A 26,980-nucleotide genomic window follows, 5' to 3' on the forward strand; every position below is an offset into this window, starting at 1 on the left:
AAAAATATGCAGCCAAGAATACTATATCCAGCTAGGCTGTCATTGAAAATAGAAGGAGAGATAAAAAGCTTCCAGAACAAACAAAAACTAAAGGAATTTGCAAACACGAAACCAGCCCTCCAAGAAATATTGAGAGGGGTCCTCTAAGCAAGGAGAGAGCCTAAAAGCAGCAAAGATCAGAAAGGAACACAGACAACATACAGTAACAGTCACCTTACAGGCAATACAATGGCACTAAATTCATACATTTCAATAGTTACCCTGAATGAAAATGGGCTCAATGCCCCAATCAAAAGACACAGGCTATCAGATTGGATTAAAAACAAAACCCATCCATATGCTGTTTGCAAGAGACTCATTTTAGACCCAAAAACACCCCCAGATTGAAAGTGAGGGGGTGGAAAACCATTTACCATGCTAATGGACACCAAAAGAAAGCTGGGGTGGCAATCCTTATATCAGACAAACTAGATTTTAAAACAAAGACTGTAGTAAGAGATGAGGAAGGACACTATATCCTACTTAAAGGGTCTATCCAACAAGAAGATCTAACAATTGTAAATATCTATGCCCCGAACATGGGAGCAGCCAATTATATAAGGCAATTAATAACAAAAGCAAAGAAACACATTGACAAAAATCAAATAATAGTGGGGGACTTTATGACCCCCCTGACTGAAATGGACAGATCATCTAAGCAAAAGATCAACAAGGAAATAAAGACTTTAAATGACACACTGGACCAATGGACTTCACAGACATATTCAGAACATTCCATCCCAAAGCAACGGAATACACATTCTTCTCTAGTGCCCATGGAACATTCTCCAGAATTGATCACATCCTAGGTCACAAATCAGGTCTCAACCGGTACCAAAAGATTGGGATCATTCCCTGCATATTTTCAGACCACAATGCCTTGAAAGTAGAACTCAATCACAAGAGGAAAGTCGGAAAGAACTCAAATCCATGGAGGCTAAAGAGCATCCTACTAAAGAATGAATGGGTCAACCAGGAAATTAAAGAAGAATTAAAAAAATTCATGGAAACCAATGAAAATGAAAACACAACTGTCCAAAATCTTTGGGATACAGCAAAGGCAGTCCTGAGAGGAGAGTATATAGCAATACAAGCCTTTCTCAAGAAACAAGAAAGATCTCAAATACACAATCTAACCCTACACCAAAAGGAGCTGGAGAAAGAACAGCAAATAAAGCCTAAACCCAGCAGGAGAAGAGAAATAATAAAGATCAGAGCAGAAATCAATGAACTAGAAAGCAAAACAACAGTAGAACAGATCAAAGAAACTAGGAGCTGGTTCTTTGAAAGAATTAACAAGATTGAAAAAACCCTGGCCAGACTGATCAAAAAGAAAAGAGAAATGACCCAAATCAACATAATCATGAATGAAAGAGGAGAGATCACAACCAACACCAAAGAAATAGAAACAATTATAAGAACATATGATGAGCAACTCTATGCCAGCAAATTAGATAACCTGGAAGAAATGGGTGCATTCCTAGAGATGTATCAACTACCAAAACTGAACCAGGAAGAAATAGAAAACCTGAACAGACCTATAACCACTAAGGAAATTGAAGCAGTCATCAAAAATCTCCCAAGAAACAAAAGCCCAGGGCCAGATGGCTTCCCAGGGGAATTCTATCAGACATTTCAAGAAGAATTAATACCTATTCTCCTGAAACTGTTCCAAAAAATAGAAATGGAAGGAAAAATTCCAAACTCATTTTATGAGGCCACCATTACGTTGATCCCAAAACCAGACAAAGATCCCATCAAAAAGGAGAATTATAGACCAATATCATTGAGGAACATGGATGCAAAAATTCTCACCAAAATACTAGCCAATAGGATCCAACAGTACATTAAAAGGATTATTCACCACGACCAAGTGGGATTTATCGCTGGGCTGCAAGGCTGGTTCAACATCCGCAAATCAATCAACGTGATACAATACATTAACAAAAGAAAGAGCAAGAATCATATGATCCTCTCAATAGATGCACAAAAAGCATTTGACAAAGTACAGCATCCTTTCTTGATCAAAACTCTTCAGAGTATAGGTATAGAGGGTACATACCTCAATATCATAAAAGCCATCTATGAAAAACCTACAGCGAATATCATTCTCAATGGGGAAAAGCTGAGAGCTTTTCCCCTAAGGTCAGGAACGTGGAAGGGATGTCCACTCTCACCACTGCTATTCAGCAAAATATTAGAAGTCCTAGCCACAGCAATCAGACAACAAAAAGAAATCAAATGCATCCAAATCGGCAAAGAGGAAGTCAAACTCTCACTCTTTGCAGATGATATGATACTTTATGTGGAAAACCCAAAAGACTCCACCCCAAAACTGCTAGAACTCATACAGGAATTCAGTCAAGTAGCAGGCTATAAAATCAATGCACAGAAATCAGTGGCATTCCTATACACCAACAAGACAGAAGAGAGACAGATCAAGGAGTCGATCCCATTCACAACTGCACCCAAAACCATAAGATACCTAGGAATAAATTTAACCAAAGAGGCAAAGGATCTGTACTCAGAAAACTATAAAATACTCAGGAAAGAAATTGAAGAAGACACAAAGAAATGGAAAAACGTTCCATGCTCATGGATTGGAAGAACCAACATTGTGAAGATGTCAATGCTACCTAGAGCAATCTACACATTCAATGCAATCCCCATCAAAATACCATCCACTTTTTTCAAAGAAATGGAACAAATAATCCTAAAATTTGTATGGAACCAGAAGAGACCCCAAATAGCCAGAGGAATATTGAAAAAGAAAAGCAAAGCTGGCGGCATCACAATTCCGGACTTCCAGCTCTATTACAAAGCTGTCATCATCAAGACAGTATGGTACTGGCACAAAAACAGACACGTAGATCAATGGAACAGAATCGAGAGCCCAGAAATGGACCCTCAACTCTATAGTCAACTTATCTTTGACAAAGCAGGAAAGAATGTCCAGTGGAGAAAAGACAGTCTCTTCAACAAATGGTGTTGGGAAAATTGGACAGCCACATGCAGAAGAATGAAACTGGACCATTTCCTTACACCACACACAAAAATAGACTCCAAATGGTTGAAAGACCTAACCGTGAGACAGGAGTCCATACAAATCATAAAGGGGAACACAGGTAGCAACCTCTTCGACCTCAGCCACAGCAACTTCTTCCTAGAAACATCACCAAAGGCACAGGAAGCCAGGGCAAAAATGAACTATTGGGATTTCAGCAAGATAAAAAGCTTTTGCACAGCAAAAGAAACAGTCCACAAAACCAAAAGACAACCGACAGAATGGGAGAATATATTTGCAAATGACCTATCAGATAAAGGGCTAGTATCCAAAATCTATAAAGAACTTATCAAACTCAACACCCAAAGAACAAATAATCCAATCAAGAAATGGGCAGAAGACATGAACAGACATTTTTCCAAAGAAGACAACCAAATGGCCAACAGGCACATGAAAATTGCTCAACATCGCTTGGCATCAGGGAAATCCAAATCAAAACCTCAATGAGATACCACCTCACACCCGTCAGAATGGCTAAAATTAACAAGTCAGGAAACGACAGATGTTGGCGGGGATGTGGAGAAAGGGGAACCCTCCTACACTGTTGGTGGGAATGCAAGCTGGTGCAACCCCCCTGGAAAACAGTATGGAGGTTCCTCAAGCAGTTGAAATTAGAGCTACCATTCGATCCAGCAATTGCACTACTGGGTATTTACCCCAAAGATACAAATGTAGGGACCCGAAGGGGTATGTGCACCCCAATGTTTATAGCAGCAATGTCCACAATAGCCAAACTGTGGAAAGAGCCAAGATGTCCATCGACAGATGAATGGATAAAGAAGAAGTGGTATATATACACAATGGAATATTATGCAGCCATCAAAAGGAATGAGATCTTGCCATTTGCAATGACATGGATGGAACTGGAGGGTGTTATGCTGAGTGAAATAAGTCAATCAGAGAAAGACATGTATCATATGACCTCACTGATATGAGGAACTCTTAATCTCAGGAACAAACGGAGGGTTGCTGGAGTGGTCGGGGATGGGAGGGATGGGGTGGCTGGGTGATGGACATTGGGGAAGATATGTGCTACGGTGAGCACTGTGAATTTTGTAAGACTGTTGAATCACAGATCTGTACTTCTGAAACAAATAACGCAACATATTTTAAGAAAAAAGAAAAAGAAGAAGATAGCAGGAGAGGAAGAATGAAGGGGAGTAAGTCAGAGGGGGAGACAAACCAGGAGAGATGATGGACTCTGAAAAACAAACTGAGGTTTCTAGAGGGGAGGAGGGTAGGGGGATGGGTTAGCCTGGTGATGGGTATTAAAGAGGGCACATTCTGCATGGAGCACTGGGTGTTATGAACAAACAATGAATCATGGAACACTACACCAAAACAAATTATGTAATATATGGTGATTAACATAACAATAAAAAAATTAAAAAAAAAAGAAATTGGAAAGACCTCAAATAAGCAACCTATTTTTACATCTCAAGGGACTGGAAAAACAACAACAAATTAAGCCCAAAGTTAGCAGAAGGAAGGAAACAATACAGCCCAGAGCAGAAATAAATGAAATGGGAATGATAAAAAAAAAAAAAAAACAACCGAAAGCATTGATGAACTTGAGAACTGGTTCTATGAATAAGATAAACAAAATCAACAAACCTTTAGTTAGGCTAAGAAAAAAAAAAGACTCAAGTAAGGGTGCCTGGGTGGCTCCGTCGTTAAGTGTCTGCCTTCGGGTCAGGTCATGATCCCAAGGTCCTGGGATCGAGTCCCACATTGGGCTCCCTGCTCTGCGGGAAGCCTGCTTCTCCCTCTCCCACTCACACTACTTGTGTTCCTGCTCTCGCTATGTCTCTCTCTGTCAAATAAATAAATAAATAAAATCTTTAAAAAAAGACTCAAATAAAATTAAGAGTGATAAAGGAGACATTAGGGGCGCTTGGGTGGCTCAGTCATTTAAGCGTCTGCCTTCAGCCCAGGTCATGATCCCGTGGTCCTGGGATCGAGTCCCATGTCAGGTTCCTTGCTCAGCATGGAGTCTGCTTGTCTCTCTCCCTCTCCTCTTGTTCCTCCCCCTGCTTGTGCTCTCTCTCTCTCTCTCAAATAAATAAATAAAATATTTTTTTTAAAAAAGAAAACAAAAGACATTACAACTGAGACTGCAGAAAAGGGGGATTGTGAAACTAAACAATTGCAAGCCAAAATCTCAGATAACTTAGAATAAACAGATCCATTCCTAGAAACAAGCAACCTACCAAACTGAATCAGGAATAAATAAAAAATCTGAACAGACCAATAGAGACTAAAGAGATTGAATCAGGAATCAAAAACCTCCCAACACAGGGGGCGCCTGGGTGGCTCAGTCGTTAAGCATCTGCCTTCGGCTCAGGTCATGATCCCAGAGTCCTGGGATCGAGCCCCACATCGGGCTCCCTGCTCTGCGGGAAGCCTGCTTCGCTTCTCCCTCTCCCACTCCTCCTGCTTGTGTTCCCTCTCTCACTGTGTCTCTCTCTGTCAAATAAATAAAATAAAATCTTTAAAAAAAAAAAAAAAACCTCCCAACACAGAAACCCCCCCCAGGACAAGACAGCTTCACTGGAGATCCTATCAGACAGTCAAAGAAGAATTAACCCCTGTTCTTCTCAAACTCTTCCAAAAAATTGAGGAGGAGGGAATACTTCCAAAATAAGCTTGTGAGGCTGCCATTTCCCTGATACCAAAGCCAAAGAAGGACTCCACAAGAAAAAAACCTATAGACCAATATTTCTGATGAATCCAGATGCAAAAACTCTTAACAACATATTAGCAAACTGAATTCAAGAACACATAAAAAGGATTATACATCATGAGCAAGTAGGATTTATCCCTGAAATGCAAGGATCATTAAACATACACAAATCAATAAATGTGATACATCACATTAATAAAATGAAAGGAAAAAATCACATGATCATCTGAATAGATGCAGAAAAAGCACTTGACAAAATACATCATTTAATAAAAACCCTTAGCAGATCCGGTATAGAAGGAACGTACCTCAATGTATTAGAGGCTATACGTTATGAGCCCATGGCTAACAGTATACTCGCTGGTGAAAAATTGAAAGCTTTTCCTCAAGGAACAGGAACAAGATGTGGATGCCCACACACACCGCTCTTATTCACTTTGGTATTTGAAGTCCTTGCCAAAGCAATCAGGCAAGACAAAGAAACAACAGGCATCCAAATCAGGAAGGAAGAAGTGAATCTGTCACTGTTTGCATATAATACGATTTGGTATATAGAAAATCTAAAAGGCTGTTAGAGTTCAGTCAAGTTGCAGGATACAGAATCAACTTATGCAAATTATTTACATTCCTATACACTAAGAATGAAACATCTGAAAACGAAATAAAGAAAACTACCCCATTCACAATAGCATCAAAAACAATAAAATATTAGGAATAAATTTAACCAAGGATGTGAAAGTCCTGTACACTGAACTAGAAGACTTTGCTGAAAGAATTCAAAGAAATGCAAAGACAAACAAATGGAAAGACATCTTCTGTTCATGGATCAGAAGAATTTATATTGTTAAAATGTCCTTCCTGAGGAAAAAAGAACAAAGCCATAGTTACCACACTTCCTGACTTCAAACTATACTACAAAGCTTCAGGAATAAAAACAGTATGTTACTGAGAGGAGGAGCAAGATGGCAGAGCAGTAGGAGACCTAAATTTCATCTAGTCACAGGCATTCAGCTAGATGGGGATCAAACCATTCTGAACACCTACAAACTCAACAGGAGACCAAAGAGAAGAATAGCAACAACTCTCTGAACAGAAAAGCGACCACTTTCTGGAAGGTAGGATGTGCAGAGAAGTGAATCCGAGGTGATATTTGGGACGATAGATGGTAGGGGAGGGGGCATTCTTCAGGCACTACTAGCAAGTGATAGAGCAGTGGAGCACAAAATCGGAACTTTTAGAAGTCAGCTCTACTTAGGGATGTCACTGCAGTGGCTAAGAGGAGGGTGGAGCCCTCGCTGGGACAGTGTGGTCTCAGGACCCTCGGGGTCACAGAAAGACCAGGGGTGCCTGAGGGCAGTAGAGCTCCCAGGTATCGGAGCAGGGAAGCTAGCTGCAGAGACAGAGCCAAGGAGTGGGCTCTCAGATAGGGGTTGCCATAAAATGTGATCCACAGCACAGTCGGGCCGCTGCTCCTCCAGCAGGGACCTAACAAGTGGCAGATGCGCGGAGACTCCCCTTCCTCCCCCAGGAGGAGAAGTGCAGGAGTACAATGCAGGAATCTACTGGGTTTGGAGACACCACACGGGGTTGTGTGCCAGAGATAGAAATGCTATGCTGGTTCACAGGCCGGGTGAGCACAGAGTGAGGCCAGAGACTGGGGAGAGAGGAGTGATTGACTGCTTTTCTCTGGGGGCTCACTGAGGAGTGGGGCCCCAATTTCTCAGCTCCTCTGCGGTGGAGATTGGGAGGCCGCCATTTTCACTCTCATCCTCCAAAGCTGTACTGAGAGCTTGCAGGGAACAAAAGCTCCCGAGAGCAAACCCGAGTAGATTCCTTAGCCCGAACCGGCAAAGGCAGGGCAGTTCTGCCTCCAGCAAAGACATTTGGGAACCACGGCAACAGGTCCCTCCCCCAGAAGATCAGCAAGAACAGCCAGCCAAGACCAAGTTTACCGATCAATGAGAATGGCAGAACTCCAGCACTAGGGGAATACTGCACCTAGAATTCATGGCTTTTTTCCCATGATACTTTAGTCTTTCAAAGTTAATTTTTTTAATTTTCTTTTTGAAATTTTCTTTTTCCCTTTTTCAATCAACATCTTATCAATCCCTTTTTAAAATAATCTTTTTCATTTTTCATTTTTGGGGTCATATTCTATTCCTTCATAGTAGTTACCCTTATTTTTGTACATATATAAGCTTTTCTTTCTTTAAAATTTTGGGAGGCACTTTCTTCTGATAATATTTGATCATATTCTGTTTTTCTTTGTTCATTTGTTTTTTATCTTTTCTTTTTCATTTTTTTTTCTTTTTACTTTCTTTTCCGCTCTTTTCCCCCACTTTCAGGTCTCTTCTGATTTGTTTAATGTATATTTGTCTGGGGTCATTGTTACTCTGTTAGCGTTTTGTTCTCTCATTCATCTATTCTTCTCTGGACAAAATGAGAAGGTGGAAAAAAATCACCCCAGAAAAAAGAACAAGAGGCATTACCGACTACCAGGGACCTAATCAGTATGGACATTAGTAAGATGTTGGAACTAGAGTTCAGAATGACGATTTTAAAAATAGTAGCTGGGCTTGAAAAAAGCATGGAAGTTATTAGAGAAACCCTTTCTGGAGAAATAAAAGAACTAAAATCTATCAGGTCAAAATCAAAAAGGCTATTAATGAGGTGCAATAAAAAATGGAATCTCTAACTGCTAGGATAAATGAGGCAGAAGAGAGAATTAGTGATATAGAAGACCAAATGATGGAAAATAAAAGAGCCCAGAAAAAGAGAGATAAACAACTACTGTATCACGAGGACAGAATTTGAGAGATAATTGATACCATAGGATGAAACAATATTAGAATAACTGGGATCCCAGAAGAAGAAGAAGAGAGAGAGGGGCAGAAGGTATATTGCAGCAAATTATAGCAGAGAACTTCCCTAATTTGGAGAAAGAAAATGAATCAAAATCCAGGAGGCAGGGAGAACCCCCCTCAAAATCAATAAAAATGAGTCAACACCCCGACCCATTTTTTTAAAGATTTTATTTATTTATTCGACAGAGACAGAGATGGTGAGAGCAGGGACACAAGCAGGGGGAGTGGGAGAAGGAGAAGCAGGCCTCCCGCTGAGCAGGGAGCCCGATTTGGGACTCAATCCCAGGACTGTGGGATCATGACCTCAGCCGAAGGCAGCCTCTTAATGACTGACCCACCCAGGCGCCCCAACCCATTTTTAATAGTAAAACTTACGAGTCTCAGAGACAAAGAGAAAATCCTGAAAGCAGCCTGGGAGAAGAGATCTGTAGCCTACAATGATAGAAGTAGTAGACTGGCAACAGTCCTATCCACAGAGACGTGGCAGGACAGAAAGGACTGGCATGATATTTTCAGAGCACTAAAGGAGAAAATTATGCAGCCAAGAATACTGTATCCAGCTAGGTTGTCACTGAAACTAGAAGGAGAGATAAAAAGCTTCCAGGACAAACAAAACTAAAAGAAATTACAAACAACAAACCAGCCCTACAAGAAATATTGAAAGAGGTCCTCTAAGCAAAGAGAGAGCCTAAAAGTAACATGGACCAGGAAGGAACAGAGACAATATACTGTAAGAGTCACATTACAGGAAATACAATGGCACTAAATTCATATCTTTCAATAGTTACCCTGAATGTAAATGGGCTAAATCCCCCAATCAAAGGACACAGGCTATCAAATTGGATAAAAAAACAAGACCCATCGATATATTTTCTGCAAGAGAGTCATTATAGACCCAAAGACACCCCCAGATTGAAAGTGAGGGGGTGGAAAACAATTTACCATGCTAATGGACACCGAAAGAAAGATGGGGTGGCAATCCTTATACCAGACAAATTAGATTTTAAAACAAAGACTCTAATAAGAGATGAGGAAGGACACTATATCCTACTTAAAGGGTCTATCCAACAAGAAGATCTAACAATTGTAAATATCTATGCCCCGAACATGGGAGCAGCCAATTATATAAGGCAATTAAAAACAAAAGCAAAGAAAAACATTGACAACAATACAATAATAATGGGGGACTTTAACACCCCCTTCACTGAAATGGAGAGATCATCTAAGCAAAAGATCACCAAGGAAATAAAGACTTTAAATGACACACTGGACCAAATGGACTTCACAGATGTATTCAGAACATTCCATCGCAAAGCAACAGAATACACATTCTTCTCTAGTGCCCATGGAACATTCTCCAGAATTGATCACATCCTAGGTCACAAATCAGGTCTCAACGAGTATGAAAAGACTGGGATTATTCCCTGCATATTTTCAGACCACAATGCTTTGAAACCAGAACTCAATCACAAGAGGATAGTCAGAAGGAACTCAAATACATGGAGGCTAAAGAGCATCCTACTAAAGAATGAAAGGGTGAACGGAAATTAAAGAAGAATTAATGGAAATAAATGAAAATGAAAACACAACTATTCAATATCTTTGGGATGCAACAAAGGCAGTCCTAAGAGGAAAGTATATGGCAATACAAGCCTTTCTCAAGAAACAAGAAAGGTCTCAAATACACAATCTAACCCTACACCTAAAGCAGCTGGAGAAAGAACAGCAAATAAAGCCTAAACACAACAGGAGAAGAAAAATGATAAAGATCAGAGCAGAAATCAATGAAATAGAAACCAAAAGAACACTGGAACAGATCAATGAAACTAGGAGCTGGTTCTTTGAAAGAATTAACAAGATTGATAAACCCCTGCCAGACTTAGCAAAAAGAAAAGAGAAATAACCCAAACAAATAAAATCATGAATGAAAGAGGAGAGATCACAACCAACACCAAAGAAATACAAACAATTATAAGAACATATTATGGGAGGCGGAGCAAGATGGCGGAGGAGTAGGAGAACTAGATTTCGTCTGGTCTCAGGAATTCAACTGAATAGGGATCAAACCATTCTGAACACCTACGAACTCAACAGGAGATCGAAGAGGAGAGTAGCAACAACTCTCTGAACAGAGAAGCGACCACTTTCTGGAAGGTAGGACGTGCGGAGAAGTGAATCAGAGGCAATATTCGGGAGGATAGACGGTGGGGGAGGGGCCTCCGCTGGCCGCTTCTGGCAAGTGCTAGGGCCGCGGAGCACAAAAACGGACCTTTTAGAAGTTGGCTCGGCTGAGGGACGTCGCTGTAGTGGCTAAGCAGGGAGTGGAATCCTACCGGGACAGTGTGGTCTCAGGACACTTGGGGTCACAGAAAGACAGGGGGTGCCTGAGTGTGGCAGAGCTCCCAGGTATCTGAGCGGGGAAGCTGGCTGCAGAGACGGAGCCGAGGCGTGGGCTCTCAGCTCGGGGTTGCCATAAACTGTGATCAGCGGCCCAGTCGGGCCACTGCTCCTCCAGCAGGGACCCAACAAGCGGCAGAGCCAGGGAGACTCCCCATCCTACCCTGGGAGGAGTGGCGCGGAAGTGCACCGCAGGGATCTGCTGGGTTTGGAGACTCCACACGGGGTCAGGTGTCAGAGATAGCAACACTCGGTCACAGGCCGGATGAGCACAGAGTGCGGCCAGAGACCAGGGACAAGGGAGTGACTGCTTTCTCTGGGGGCACACTGAGGAGCGGGGCCCCGAGTTCTCAGCTCCTCCGGGTAGAGATTGGGAGGCCACCATTTTTGCCCTGGTCCTCCAAAGCTGTACCGAGAGCTTGCAGGGAACAAAAGCTCCTGAGAGCAAACCCGAGCAGCTTCCTTAGCCCGGACCGACAAGGGCGGGGCAATTCAGGCTCCGGCAAAGACATTTGGAAACCACAGCAACAGGTCCCTCCCCAGAAGATCAGCACGAACAGCCAGCAAGAAAGACCAAGTTTACCAATCAAGGAAAATGGGAGAACTCCAGCGCTAGGGGAATACTGCACATAGAATTCATGGCTTTTTTTTACCATGATTCATTAATTCATCAAAGTTAATTTTTGTTAACTGTTTTTTTTTATTTTTCTTTTTTCCCTTTTTCAACCAACATCTTATCAAACCCTTTTTAAAAAAATTATTTTTCGTTTTTAGAGTCATATTTTATCCCTTCATAGTAGTTACCCTTATTTTTGGCATATATATATAACTTGTTCTCTCTTTAAAATTTTGAGATACAGTTTCTTCTAACAGATCAAAATATACCCTAAATCACTAGTGTATGGCTTTGTTCTAGTCTCCTGCCTGATCACATTCTCTCCCTTTTTCCTTTTTTTTTTCTTAAATCTTCTTTCTTTTTTCAAACATCTTCTTATCTTATCAAGTCCTTTTATAAAATCTTTTATAATTTTCATCTTTACACTCATCTTCTATCCCTTCATTGTATCAACACTTATTTTGTACATATATGTCTTTCTTCAGTTAAAATTTTAGGAGGAACTTTTTCTAACAGACCAAAATACGCCCAAAATCTAGTATGGGGCACTGATCTATGCACTAGCCTGATCATATTTGATCATATTCTGCTTTTTTTGTATTGTTCTGTTTTTGTTGTTATTTTTTTTCTTTTTTTTTTCTCTTTCTTTTTTCTTTCTTTCCCTTTCTTTTCCCCTGGTTTCAGGTCTTTTCTGATTTGTATACAGTATATTTGCTGGGGACGTTGTAAACCTGTTAGCATTTTGTTCTCTCATTCATGTATTCTCCTCTGGACAAAATGACAAGACGAAAAAAATCACCTCAGCAAAACAACAAGAGGTAGTACCGTCAGCCAGGGACCTACTCAATACGGACATTAGTACGATGTCGGACCTAGAGTTCAGAATCATGACTTTAAAGATACTAGCTGGGCTTGAAAAAAGCGTGGAAGTTATTAGAGAAACCCTTTTTGGAGAAATAAAAGAAATAAAATCTAACCAAGTCGAAATCAAAAAGGCTATTGATGAGGTGCAATCAAAAATGGGGGCACTAACTGCTAGGATAAATGAGGTAGAAGAGAGAATCAGTGATATAGAAGACCAAATGATGGAAAATGAAGAGGCTGAGAAAAAGAGAGAGAAAGAACTACAGGAGCACGAGGGCAGAATTCGAGAGATAAGTGATTCGATAAGACAAAACAACATTAGAATAATTGGGATCCCAGAAGAAGAAGAGAGAGAAAGAGGGGCAGAAGGTATATTGGAGCAAATAATAGCAGAGAACTTCTCTAATGTGAGGAAGGAAACAGGCATCAAAATCCAGGAGGCACAGAGAACCCCTCCCAAAATCAATAAAAATAGGTCAACACCCCGACATCTAATAGTAAAACTTACGAGTCTCACAGACAAAGAGAAAATCCTGAAAGCAGCTCGGGAGAAGAGATATGTAACCTACAATGGTAGAAACATTAGATTGGCAACAGACCTATCCACAGAGACCTGGCAGGCCAGAAAGGACAGGAAAGATATCTTCAGAGCACTAAACGAGAAAAATATGCAGCCAAGAATACTATATCCAGCTAGGCTGTCATTGAAAATAGAAGGAGAGATAAAAAGATTCCAGAACAAACAAAAACTAAAGGAATTTGCAAATATGAAACCAGCCCTCCAAGACATATTGAAAGGGGGGGCGCCTGGGTGGCTCAGTTGGTTAAGAGACTGCTTCCGCTCAGGTCATGATCTTGGAGTCCCGGGATCGAGTCCCACATCGGACTCCCTGCTCAGCGGGGAGTCTGTTTCTCCCTCTGACCCTCTTCCCTCTCGTGCTCTCTATCTGTCACTCTCTCTCTCTCAAATAAATAAATAAAATCTTTAAAAAAAAAAAAGAAATATTGAAAAGGTTCCTCTAAGCAAAGTGAGAGCCTAAAAGCAGCAAAGATCAGAAAGGAACACAGACAAATAAAGCTAACATTCACTTTACAGGCAATACAATGGCACTAAATTCATACCTTTCAATAGTTACCATGAATGTAAATGGGCTCAATGCCCCAATCAAAAGACACAGGCTATCATATTGGATTAAAAAACAAGACCCATCAATATGCTGCCTGCAAGAGACTCATTTTAGACGCAAAGACACCCCCAGATTGAAAGTGAGGGGATGGAAAACCATTTACCATGCTAACGGACACCAAAAAAAAAGCTGGGGTGGCAATCCTTATATCAGACAAACTAGATTTTAAAACAAAGACTGTAATAAGAGATGAGGAAGGACACTATATCCTACTTAAAGGGTCTATCCAACAAGAAGATCTAACAATAGTAAATATCTTTGCCCCGAACACAGGAGCAGCCAATTATATAAGGCAATTAATAACAAAAGCAAAGAAACACATTGACAACAATACAATAATAGTGGGGGACTTTAACACCCCCCTCACTGAAATGGACAGATCATCTAAGCAAAAGATCAACAAGGAAATAAGGACTTTAAATGACACGCTGGACCAAATGGACTTCACAGACATATTCAGAACATTCCATCCCAAAGCAACGGAATACACATTCTTCTCTAGTGCCCATGGAACATTCTCCAGAATTGATCACATCCTAGGTCACAAATCAGGTCTCAACCGGTACCAAAAGATTGGGATCATTCCCTGCATATTTTCAGACCACAATGCTTTGAAACTAGAACTCAATCACAAGAGGAAAGTCGGAAAGAACTCAAATACATGGAGGCTAAAGAGCATCCTACTAAAGAATGAATGGGTCAACCAGGAAATTAAAGAAGAATTTAAAAAATTCATGGAAACCAATGAAAATGAAAACACAACTGTTCAAAATCTTTGGGTCACATCAAAGGCAGTCCTGAGAGGAAAGTATATAGCAATACAAGCCTTTCTCAAGAAACAAGAAAGGTCTCAAATACACAACCTAACCCTACACCTAAAGGAGCTGGAGAAAGAACAGCAAATAAAGCCTAAACCCAGCAGGAGAAGAGAAATAAGAAAGATCAGAGCAGAAATCAATCAACTAGAAACCAAAAGAACAGTAGAAGAGATTAACGAAACTAGGAGCTGGTTCATTGAAAGAATTAACAAGATTGATAAACCCCTGGCCAGACTTATCAAAAAGAAAAGAGAAATGACCCAAATCAACAAAATCATGAATGAAAGAGGAGAGATCACAACCAACACCAAAGAAATACAAACAATTATAAGAACATATTATGAGCAACTCTATGCCAACAAATTAGATAACCTGGAAGAAATGGGTGCATTCCTAGAGATGTATCAACTACCAAAATTGAACCAGGAAGAAATAGAAAACCTGAACAGACCTAGAACCACTAAGGAAATTGAAACAGTCATCAAAAATCTCCCAAGAAACAAAAGCCCAGGGCCAGATGGCTTCCCAGGAGAATTCTATCAGACATTTCAAGAAGAATTAATACCTATTCTCCTGAAACTGTTCCAAAAAATAGAAATGGAAGGGACACTTCCAAATTCATTTTATGAGGCCACCATTACCTTGATCCCAAAACCAGACAAAGACCCCAACAAAAAAGAGAATTACAGACGAATATCCTTGATGAACATGGATGCAAAAATTCTCACCAAAATACTAGCCAATAGGATCCAACAGTACATTAAAAGGATTATTCACCAGGACCAAGTGGGATTTATTTCTGGGCTGCAAGCCTGGTTCAACATCCGCAAATCAATCAATGTGATACAATACATTAACAAAAGAAAGAGCAAGAATCATATGATCCTCTCAATAGATGCACAAAAAGCATTTGACAAAGTACAACATCCTTTCTTGATCAAAACTCTTCAGAGTATAGGGATAGAGGGTACATACCTCAATATCATAAAAGCCATCTATGAAAAACCTACAGCGAATATCATTCTCAATGGGGAAAGGCTGAGAGCTTTTCCCCTAAGGTCAGGAACGCGGCAGGGATGTCCATTATCACCACTGCTATTCAACATAGTATTAGAAGTCCTAGCCACAGCAATCAGACAACAAAAAGAAATCAAACGCATCCAAATCGGCAAAGAGGAAGTCAAACTCTCACTCTTTGCAGATGATATGATACTGTATGTGGAAAACCCAAAAGACCCCACCCCAAAACTGCTAGAACTCATACAGGAATTCAGTAAAGTAGCAGGCTATAAAATCAATGCACAGAAATCAGTGGCATTCCTATACACCAACAACAAGACAGAAGAGAGACAAATCAAGGAGTCGATCCCATTTACAATTGCACCCAAAACCATTAGATACCTAGGAATAAATCTAACCAAAGAGGCAAAGGATCTGTACTCAGAAAACTATAAAATACTCATGAAAGAAATTGAAGAAGACACAAAGAAATGGAAAAACGTTCCATGCTCATGGATTGGGAGAATCAACATTGTGAAGATGTCAATGCTACCTAGAGCAATCTACACATTCAATGCAATCCCCATCAAAATACCATCCACTTTTTTCAAAGAAATGGAACAAATAATCCTAAAACTTGTATGGAACCAGAAGAGACCCAGAATAGCCAGAGGAATACTGAAAAAGAAAAGCAAAGCTGGCGGCATCACAATTCCGGACTTCCAGCTCTATTACAAAGCTGTCATCATCAAGACAGTATGGTACTGGCACAAAAACAGACACATAGATCAATGGAACAGAATCGAGAGCCCAGAAATGGACCCTCGACTCCATGGTCAACTTATCTTTGACAAAGCAGGAAAGAATGTCCAATGGAAAAGAGACAGTCTCTTCAACAAATGGTGTTGGGAAAATTGGACAGCCACATGCAGAAGAATGAAACTGGACCATTTGCTTACACCACACACAAAAATAGACTCCAAATGGTTGAAAGACCTAAACGTGAGACAGGAGTCCATCAAAATCCTAAAGGAGAACACAGGTAGCAACCTCTTCGACCTTAGCCACAGCAACTTCTTCCTACAAACATCGCCAAAGGCACGGGAAGCCAGGGCAAAAATGAACTATTGGGATGTCATCAAGATAAAAAGCTTTTGCACAGCAAAAGAAACAGTCCACAAAACCAAAAGACAACCGACAGAATGGGAGAAAATATTTGCAAATGACATATCAGATAAAGGGCTAGTATCCAAAATCTATAAAGAACTTATCAAACTCAACACCCAAAGAACAAATAATCCAATCAAGAAATGGACAGAAGACATGAACAGACATTTCTCCAAAGAAGACATCCAAATGGCCAACAGGCACATGAAAAAGTGCTCAACATCGCTCGGCATCAGGGAAATCCAAATCAAAACCTCAATGAGATACCACCTCACACCCGTTAGAATGGCTAAAATTAACAAGTCAGGGAACGACAGATGTTGGCGGGGATGTGGAGAAAGGGGAACCCTCTTACACTGTTGGTGGGAATGCAAGCTGGTGCAACCCCTCTGGAAAACAGTATGGAGGTTCCTCAAACAGTTGAAATTAGACCTACCGTTCAATCCAGCAATTGCACTACTGGGTATTTACCACAAAGACACAAATGTAGGGATCCGAAGGGGTACGTGTACCCCAATGTTTATAGCGGCAATGTCCACCATAGCCAAACTGTGGAAAGAGCCAAGATGCCCATCGACAGATGAATGGATAAAGAAGAGGTGGTATATATACACAATGGAATATTATGCAGCCATCAAAAGGAATGAGATCTTGCCATTTGCAACGACGTGGATGGAACTGGAAGGTGTTATGCTGAGTGAAATAAGTCAATCAGAGAAAGACATGTATCACATGACCTCACTGATATGAGGAATTCTTAATCTCAGGAAAGAAACTGAGTGTTACTGGAGTGGTTGGGGGTGGGAGGGATGGGGTGGCTGCTTGCTAGACATTGGGGAGGGTATGTGCTACGGTGAGCACTGTGAGTTGTGCAAGACTGTTGAATCACAGTTCTGTACTTCTGAAACAAACAACGCAACATATTTTAAGAAAAAAGAAAAAGAAGAAGATAACAGGAGAGGAAGAAAAGGGGAGTATGTCAGAGGGGGAGATGAACTATGAGAGATGATGGACTCTGAAAAACAAACTGAGGGTTCTAGAGGGGAGGGGGGTAGGGGGATGGGTTAGCCTGGTGATGGGTATTGAGGAGGGCACGTTCTGCATGGAGCACTGGGTGTTATGAACAAACAATGAATCAAGGAACACTGCACCAAAACTAATGATGTAATATATGGTGATTAACATAACAATAAAAAATTAAAAAAATTTAAAAAAAAAGAAAACTATAAAATACTCATGAAAGAAATTGAGGAAGGCACAAAGAAATGGAAAAACATTCCATGCTCATGGATTGGGAGAACCAACATTGTGAAGATGTCAATGCTACCTAGAACAATCTACACGTAAGGCAATCCCTATCAAAACACCATCCACTTTTTTCAAAGAAATGGAACAAATAATCCTAAAATTTGTATGGAACCAGAAGATACCCCGAATAGCTAGAGTAATATTGAAAAAGAAAACCAAAGCGGCCGGCATTACAATTCCGGACTTCCAGGTCTATTACAAAGCTGTCATCATCGAGACAGAATGCTACTGGCACAAAAACAGACACATAGATCAATGGAACAGAATCGAGAGCCCAGTAATGGACCCTCAACTCTATGGTCAACTCGTCTTCGACAAAGCAGGAAAGAACGTCCAATGGAAAAAAACAGTCTCTTCAACAAATGGTGTTGGGAAAATTGGACAGCCACATGCAGAAGAATGAAACTGGACCATTTCCTTACACCACACTCAAAAATAGACTCCAAATGGTTGAAAGACCTAAACGTGAGACAGGAGTCCATCAAAATTCTAAAGGAGAACACAAGGAGCAACCTCTTCGACCTTAGCCACAGCAACTTCTTCCTACAAACATTGCCAAAGGCAAGGGAAGCAAGGGCAAAAATGAACTATTGGGATTTCATCAAGATAAAAAGCTTTTGCACAGCAAAAGAAACAGTCCACAAAACCAAAAGACAACCAACAGGATGGGAGAAAATATTTGCAAATGACATCTCAGATAAAGGGCTAGTATCCAAAATCTATAAGAACTTATCAAACTCAACCCCCAAAGAACAAATAATCTAATCATGAAATGGGCAGAAGACACGAACAGACATTATTCCAAAGAGGACATCCAAATGGCCAACAGGCACATGAAAAAGTGCTCCACATCGCTCGGCATCAGGGAAATCCAAATCAAAAACTCAGTAAGATACCACCTCACACCAGTCAGAATGGCTAAAATTAACATGTCAGGAAACGACAGATGTTGGCGGGTATGTGGAGAAAGGGGAACCCTCCTACACTGTTGGTGGGAATGCAAGCTGGTGCAACCCCCCTGGAAAACAGTATGGAGGTTCCTAACACAGTTGAAATTAGAGCTACCGTACGATATAGGAATTGCACTACTAGGTATTTACCCCAAAGATACAAATGTAGGGATCCGAAGGAGTACATTCACCCTGATGTTTATAGCAGCAATGTCCACAATAGCCAAACTGTGGAAAGAGCCAAGATGTCCCTTGAGAGATGAATGGATAATGAAGCAGTGGTATATATACACAATGGAATATTATGCAGCCATCAAAAGGAATGAGATCTTGCCAATTGCAACGACGTTGATGGAATGGGAGGGTATTATGCTGAGTGAAACAAGTCAATCGGAGAAAGACATGTATCATATGACCTCAGTGATATGAGGAATTCTTAATCTCAGGAAACAAACTGAGTGTTCCTGGAATGGTGTGGGGTGTGGGAGGGATGGGGTGACTGGGTGATAGACATTGGGGAGGGTATGTGCAATGGTGAGCGCTGTGAATTGTACAAGACTGTTGAATCACAGATCTGTACTTCTGAAACAAATAATGCAATATATGTTAAGAAAATAAAAGAAGAAGAAGATAGCAGGAGGGGAAGAATGAAGGGGAGTAAGTCGGAGGGGGAGACGAACCATGAGAGATAATGGACTCTGAAAAACAAACTGAGGTTTCTAGAGGGGAGGGGGTGGGGGATGGGAAAAAACGAAAAGGAAAGCCAATATCCCTCAAGAACATAGATGCCAAAATCTTCAACAAATTATAAGGAAACTGAATTCAACAATACATCGGGAGAATCACACAACACAATCAAGTGGGGTTTATTCCAGGGATGCCAGGATGTTTGCACATGTGCACATTAAACATCAGGATACACCATCTTAAAATAATAAAAGATAAAAATCATATGATTGTAACAATAGATGCAGAAAGAACACTTGACAAGATTCGATATGCATGTATGATAAAAACTATAAACCATCTGGGTATATAGGGAACATAGACCATATTTGAAAAGCTCACAGCTAAAATCATACTCAAGGGTGAAAAGCTGAAAACTTTTCCACTAAGATCAAGAACAAGACAAAGATTTCCACTCTCCTCACTTTCATTCAACATAGTATTGAAAGCCCTAGTCATACCATTTAGACCAAAAAAAGAAAGAAAGAAAAAGAAACAAAGAGAGAGAGAGAGAGAAGAAAGAAAAGAAGGAAAGAAAGAAAGAAAGAAAGAAAGAAAGAAAGAAAGAAAGAAAGAAAGAAAGAAAGAAAGAAAGAAAGAAAGAAAGAAAGAAAGAAAGAAAGAAAAAGAAAGAATGAAAGATAGAAAAGAAAGAAAAGAAAAAATGAAATCCAAATAGGAAAACTGTCACTATTTGCAAATGACATACTATATATAGAAATCCCTAAAGATTCCACCAAAAAACTGTTAGAATAAATAAATTCAGTAAAGCTGCAAGACACAAAGTCAATATACAGAGACCTGGTGCATTTTGTTTTTTTTAAGATTTTATTTATTTATTTGACAGAGATAGAGAAACAGCACAAGCAGGGTGAGCAGCAGAAGGGGACGGAGAAGGCGACACCCCACTGAGGAGGGAGCCCAATGAGGTTCTCGATGCCAGGACCCTGGGATTGTGACCTGAGCCAAAGACAGATGCTTAAACTGACTAAGCTACCAGGTGTCCCAACTTGTTGCATTTCTGTATAGTGATGACAAACTTCCACAAAGAGAAAATAAGAAAACAATGCCATTTACAATTGCATCAAGAAAAAAAAATCTAGGAATAAAAGTAAGAAATGAATCAACCCGCAGTTCTGAGGCATGCAGAATAAATCCAGGCTTGCAGAACAGTGAAAAAGGAGTGGGAAGCTGCTTGGCTCCTGAAAGCCATTACCTTTATAGGTCTTACTACACTTTCAGACGATGACACATCATCCAACGTTCAAAGGCTCTGTTATAAAGCCAAGTATCCAATCCGGGAAGCTCTCTTAAAAAGTTTAAATATGTGTGATAAAGGCCTTATGACCACTGTTGTTTATGTCTACACCACGCGGCTGTGTGATGCGGTTAAAGCACTGAAGGCCCCAGGCTGTACCATCCCAGTGGCTTCCGTGCCCACTGGCTTTCCAGCTGGACAGACTCATTTATTTATTTATTTATTTATTTGAGAGAGAGAATGAGAGATAGCACGAGAGGGAAGAGGGTCAGAGCGAGAAGCAGACTCCCTGCTGAGCAGGGAGCCCGATGTGGGACTCGATCCCGGGACTCCAGGATCATGACCTGAGCCGAAGGCAGTCGCTTAACCAACTGAGCCACCCAGGCGCCCTGGACAGACTCATTTAAAAACACGATTGGAAGAGATCAGATTGGCTGTGGAAAATGGAGTTATGGAAATCGATGTGGTGATTAATAGGACCTTGGTGCTGAGCGGCCAGCGGGAAGCCCTGTGTGATGAGATTGGTCAGTTTCGCAAGGCCTGTGGGGGGCTCATCTCAAAACCATCTTAGCTACAGGAGAACGTGGATCTCTTACTCATGTCTATAAAGCCAGTATGATCGCAATGATGGCAGGATCAGACTTTATTAAGACCTCTACTGGAAAAGAAACGGTAAATGCCACTTTCCCAGTAGCTATAGTAATGCTATGGGCCATTAGAGATTTCTTCTGGAAAACTGGAAACAAGGTAGGCTTTAAACCAGCAGGAGGCACCGCAGTGACAAGGATTCCCTTGCTTGTCTCTCTCGTGTGAAGGAAGAGCTGGGAGATGAATGGCTGACGCCAGAACTGTTCCGAATAGGTGCCAGTACTCTGGTTTTGGACATCGAGAGGCAGATTTACCATCACGTTTCAGGAAGATAGGTGGCCTATCATGATCTTCTGATGTCTTAAATCTGTGACCAGTTCCGGAAAAGTGCTTTACAGCAACATGTAAAATGTGTTTTTCTACGTAATCACTAAAATTGTTTAATTAAAACATGAGGGAATGAATAGATAACTGACTTTTATCCCGCCTTAAAACTTTCACTGAATTTAATTCAAAGAATAAAAGAAAAAATCAACGAATCCATACATGGAATTCTTTTCAGGTGCCTCAGAGTGGTCCTAATTACTTGAAGATCTGTATTGTTAATTTTGTGAAGATTTTCTCCTAAAAATTCTGAATAAAATATTAATCATAGCTTTGACAGCATTAAATACTAAGGGGGGGGGGCGTTAAACTGCCCAAGAAACGTGTCTTTAGTGAAAGAAAACGTAGCATCCCTGAGCTGCCGGCCATAATCTGACAAATTCAGGAGTCACTGACTTGGCACTAACTTCCTGCCATGAAAATCTGTCTTTAATTTTTGCAACAGATATGCTCTCCTATTAATTGTTTTGTTAATGAAACTCTTGTCGGTACATGATACTAGGCTATTGCATTTTTTAAATAAAAAAATCTCTGTAGTTTATTTTTTCAGAAAAATAAAATTGTATGGTGCTGGCCTAGAAACAGACACACAGGTCAATGGAATAGAATAGAAAGCTCGGAAAATGATAGTCATAGCACTTTTGGCAAAGTTTACTCATTAGAGTCAGTACATTAAAGGTTTATTTAAACTTAGCTCTGATATTATTAACTCTGAATGGGAATTAATATTTATTAATATTAATTAATCAGCTGTTTCAACAACTGATTCCAATAAATGCTTCTGTTTAAACATGTTTTATATAAATATATATTATAAAATAAGGATGATTTAGAATGCACATTTTTAAGAAAACTTAAAATCACTTTTTTTAAATTTTTTTATTGTTATGTTAATCACCATATATTACATCATTAGTTTTTGGTGCAGTGTTCCATTATACATTGTTTGTTCATAACACCCAGTGCTCCATGCAGAACGTGCCCTCCTCAATACCCATCACCAGGCTAACCCATCCCCCCACCCTCCTCCCCTCTAGAACCCTCAGTTTGTTTTTCAGAGTCCATCATCTCTCATGGTTCATCTCCCCCTCTGACATACTCCCCTTTTCTTCCTCTCCTGTTATATTCTTCTTTTTCTTTTTTCTTAAAATATGTTGCATTATTTGTTTCAGAAGTACAGATCTGTGATTCAACAGTCTTGCACAATTCACAGCGCTCACCGTAGCACATACCCTCCCCAATGTCTATCACCCAGCCACCCCATCCCTCCCACCCCCAACCACTCCAGTAACACTCAGTTTCTTTCCTGAGATTAAGAATTCCTCATATCAGTGAGGTCATATGACACATGTCTTTCTCTGATTGACTTATTTCACTCAGCATAACACCCTCCAGTTCCATCCACGTCGTTGCAAATGGCAAGATCTCATTCCTTTTGATGGCTGCATAATATTCCATTGTGTATATATACCACCTCTTCTTTATCCATTCATCTGTCGATGGGCATCTTGGCTCTTTCCACAGTTTGGCTATGGTGGACATTGCTGCTATAAACATTGGGGTACACGTACCCCTTCGGGTCCCTACATTTGTATCTTTGGGGTAAATACCCAGTAGTGCAATTGCTGGATCGAATGGTAGCTTTAATTTCAACTGTTTGAGGAACCTCCATACTGTTTTCCAGAGGGGTTGCAACAGCTTGCATTCCCACCAACAGTGTAGGAGGGTTCCCCTTTCTCCACATCCCCGCCAACATCTGTCGTTCCCTAACTTGTTAATTTTAGCCATTCTGACTGGTGTGAGGTGGTATCTCATTGAGGTTTTGATTTGGATTTCCCTGATGCCGAGCGATGTTGAGCACTTTTTCATGTGCCTGTTGCCATTTGGATGTCTTCTTTGGAGAAATGTCTGTTCATGTCTTCTGCCCATTCTTGATTGGATTATTTATTCTTTGGGTGTTGAGTTTGATAAGTTCTTTATAGATTTTGGATACTAGCCCTTTATCTGATATGTCATTTGCAAATATTTTCTCCCATTCTGTTGGTTGTCTTTTGGTTTTGTGGACTGTTTCTTTTGCTGTGCAAAAGCTTTTTATCTTGATGAAATCCCAATAGTTCATTTTTACCCTGGCTGCCCATGCCTTTGGCGATGTTTCTAGGAAGAAGTTGCTGCGGCTAAGGTCAAAAAGGTTGCTACCTGTGTTCTCCTTTAGGATTTGGATGGACTCCTCTCTCACGGTTAGGTCTTTCAACCATTTGGAGTCTATTTTTGTGTGTGGTGTAAGGAAATGGTCCAGTTTCATTCTTCTGCATGTGGCTGTCCAATTTTCCCAACACCATTTGTTGAAGAGACTATCTCTTTTCCATTGGACATTCTTTCCTGCTTTGTCAAAGATAAGTTGACCATAGAGTTGAGGGTCCATTTCTGGGCTCTCGATTCTGTTCCATTGATCTATGTGTCTGTTTTTGTGCCAGTACCATACTGTCTTGATGATGACAGCTTTGTAATAGAGCTGGAAGTCCGGAATTGTGATGCCGCCAGCTTTGCTTTTCTTTTTCAGTATTCCTCTGGCTATTCTGGGTCTCTTCTGGTTCCATACAAATTTTAGGATTCTTTGTTCCATTTCTTTGAAAAAAGTGGATGGTATTTTGATGGGGATTGCATTGAATGTGTAGATTGCTCTAGGTAGCATTGACATCTTCACAATGTTGATTCTCCCAATCCATGAGCATGGAACGTTTTTCCATTTCTTTGTGTCTTCTTCAATTTCTTTCATGAGTATTTTATAGTTTTCTGAGTACAGATCCTTTGCCTCTTTGGTTAAATTTATTCCTAGGTATCTAATGGTTTTGGGTGCAATTGTAAATGGGATGGACTCCTTGATTTGTCTCTCTTCTGTCTTGTTGTTGGTGTATAGGAATGCCACTGATTTCTGTGCATTGATTTTATAGCCTGCTACTTTACTGAATTCCTGTATGAGTTCTAGCAGTTTTGGGGTGGAGTCTTTTGGGTTTTCCACATACAGTATCATATCATCTGCAAAGAGTGAGAGTTTGACTTCCTCTTTGCCGATTTGGATGCCTTTGATTTCTTTTTGTTCTCTGATTGCTGTGGCTAGGACTTCTAATACTATGTTGAATAGCAGTGGTGAGAGTGGACATCCCTGCCGCGTTCCTGACCTTAGGGGAAAAGCTCTCAGCTTTTCCCCATTGAGATTGATATTCGCTGTAGGTTTTTCATAGATGGCTTTTATGACATTGAGGTATGTGCCCTCTATCCCTATACTCTAAAGAGTTTTGATCAAGAAAGGATGCTGTACTTTGTCAAATGCTTTTTCTGCATCTATTGAGAGGATCATATGATTCTTGTTCTTTCTTTTGTTAATGTATTGTATCACAATGATTGATTTGCGGAGGTTGAACCAGCCTTGCAGCCCAGCGATAAATCCCACTTGGTCGTGGTGAATAATCCTTTTAATGTACTGTTGGATCCTATTGGCTAGTATTTTGGTGAGAATTTTTGCATCCATGTTCCTCAAGGATATTGGTCTGTAATTCTCTTTTTTGATGGGGTCTTCGTCTGGTTTTGGGATCAAGGTAATGCTGGCCGCATAAAATGAGTTTGGAAGTTTCCCTTCCATTTCTAATTTTTGGAACAGTTTCAGGAGAATAGGTATTAATTCTTCTTGAAATGTCTTATAGAATTCCCCTGGGAAGCCATCTGGCCCTGGGCTTTTGTTTCTTGGGAGATTTTTGATGACTGTTTCAATTTCCTTAGTGGTTCTAGGTCTGTTCAGGTTTTCTATTTCTTCCTGGTTCAATTTTGGTAGTTGATACATCTTTAGGAATGCTCCCATTTCTTCCAGGTTATCTAATTTGCTGGCATAGAGTTGCTCATAATATGTTCTTATAATTGTTTGTATTTCTTTGGTGTTGGTTGTGATCTCTCCTCTTTCATTCATGATTTTGTTGATTTGGGTCATTTCTCTTTTCTTTTTGATAAGTCTGGCCAGGGGTTTATCAATCTTGTTAATTCTTTCAAAGAACCAGCTCCTAGTTTCGTTGATCTGTTCTACTGTTCTTTTGGTTTCTAGTTCATTGATTTCTCTCTGATCTTTATGATTTCTCTTCTCCTGCTGGGTGTAGGCTTTCTTTGCTGTTCTTTCTCCAGCTCCTTTAGGTGTAGGGTTAGGTTGTGTATTTGAGACCTTTCTTGTTTCTTGAGAAAGGCTTGTATTGCTATATACTTTCCTCTCAGGGCTGCCTTTGCTGTATCCCAAAGATTTTGAACAGTTGTGTTTTCATTTTCATTGGTTTCCATGAATTTTTTAAATTCTTCTTTAATTTCTTGGTTGACCCATTCATTCTTTAGTAGGATGCTCTTTAGCCTCCATGTATTTGAGTTCTTTCCGACTTTCCTCTTGTGGTTGAGTTCTAGTTTCACAGCATTGTGGTCTGAAAATATGCAGGGAATGATCCCAATCTTTTGGTACCAATTGAGACCTGATTTGTGACCTAGGATGTGATCAATTCTGGAGAATGTTCCATGGGCAGTAGAGAAGAATGTGTATTCCTTTGCTTTGGAATGGAATGTTCTGAATATGTCTGTGAAGTCCATTTGGTCCAGCGTGTCATTTAAAGTCTTTATTTCCTTGTTGATCTTTTGCTTAGATGATCTGTCCATTTCAGTGAGGGGGGTGTTAAAGTCCCCCACTATTATTGTATTGTTGTCAATGTGTTTCTTTGCTTTTGTTATTAATTGCCTTATATAATTGGCTGCTCCCATGTTCGGGGCATAGATATTTACAATTGTTAGATCTTCTTGTTGGATAGACCCTTTAAGTAGGATATAGTGTCCTTCCTCATCTCTTATTACAGTCTTTGTTTTAAAATCTAGTTTTTCTGATATAAGGATTGCCACCCCAGCTCTCTTTTGGTGTCCATTAGCATGGTAAATGGTTTTCCACCCCCTCACTTTCAATCTGGGGGTGTCTTTGGGTCTAAAATGAGACTCTTGCAGACAGCATATGGATGGGTCTTGTTTTTTAATCCAATCTGATAGCCTGTGT

At 40.3% G+C, this 26,980-nt stretch overlaps 1 pseudogene; it reads left to right on the forward strand.

The window, feature by feature from the left end:
• Positions 1–20,800: 20,800 nt before the first annotated feature.
• On the forward strand, positions 20,801–21,893 carry LOC148162928 (deoxyribose-phosphate aldolase-like; annotated as a pseudogene).
• The last annotated feature ends 5,087 nt before the right edge of the window (positions 21,894–26,980 follow it).

The sequence above is a fragment of the Eumetopias jubatus genome, unplaced genomic scaffold (genome assembly GCF_037043125.1).
Source record: "Eumetopias jubatus isolate StellerSeaLion01/CBP00866 unplaced genomic scaffold, mEumJub1_p1.0 scaffold_12, whole genome shotgun sequence".
In the NCBI taxonomy this organism is placed as follows: domain Eukaryota; kingdom Metazoa; phylum Chordata; class Mammalia; order Carnivora; family Otariidae; genus Eumetopias; species Eumetopias jubatus.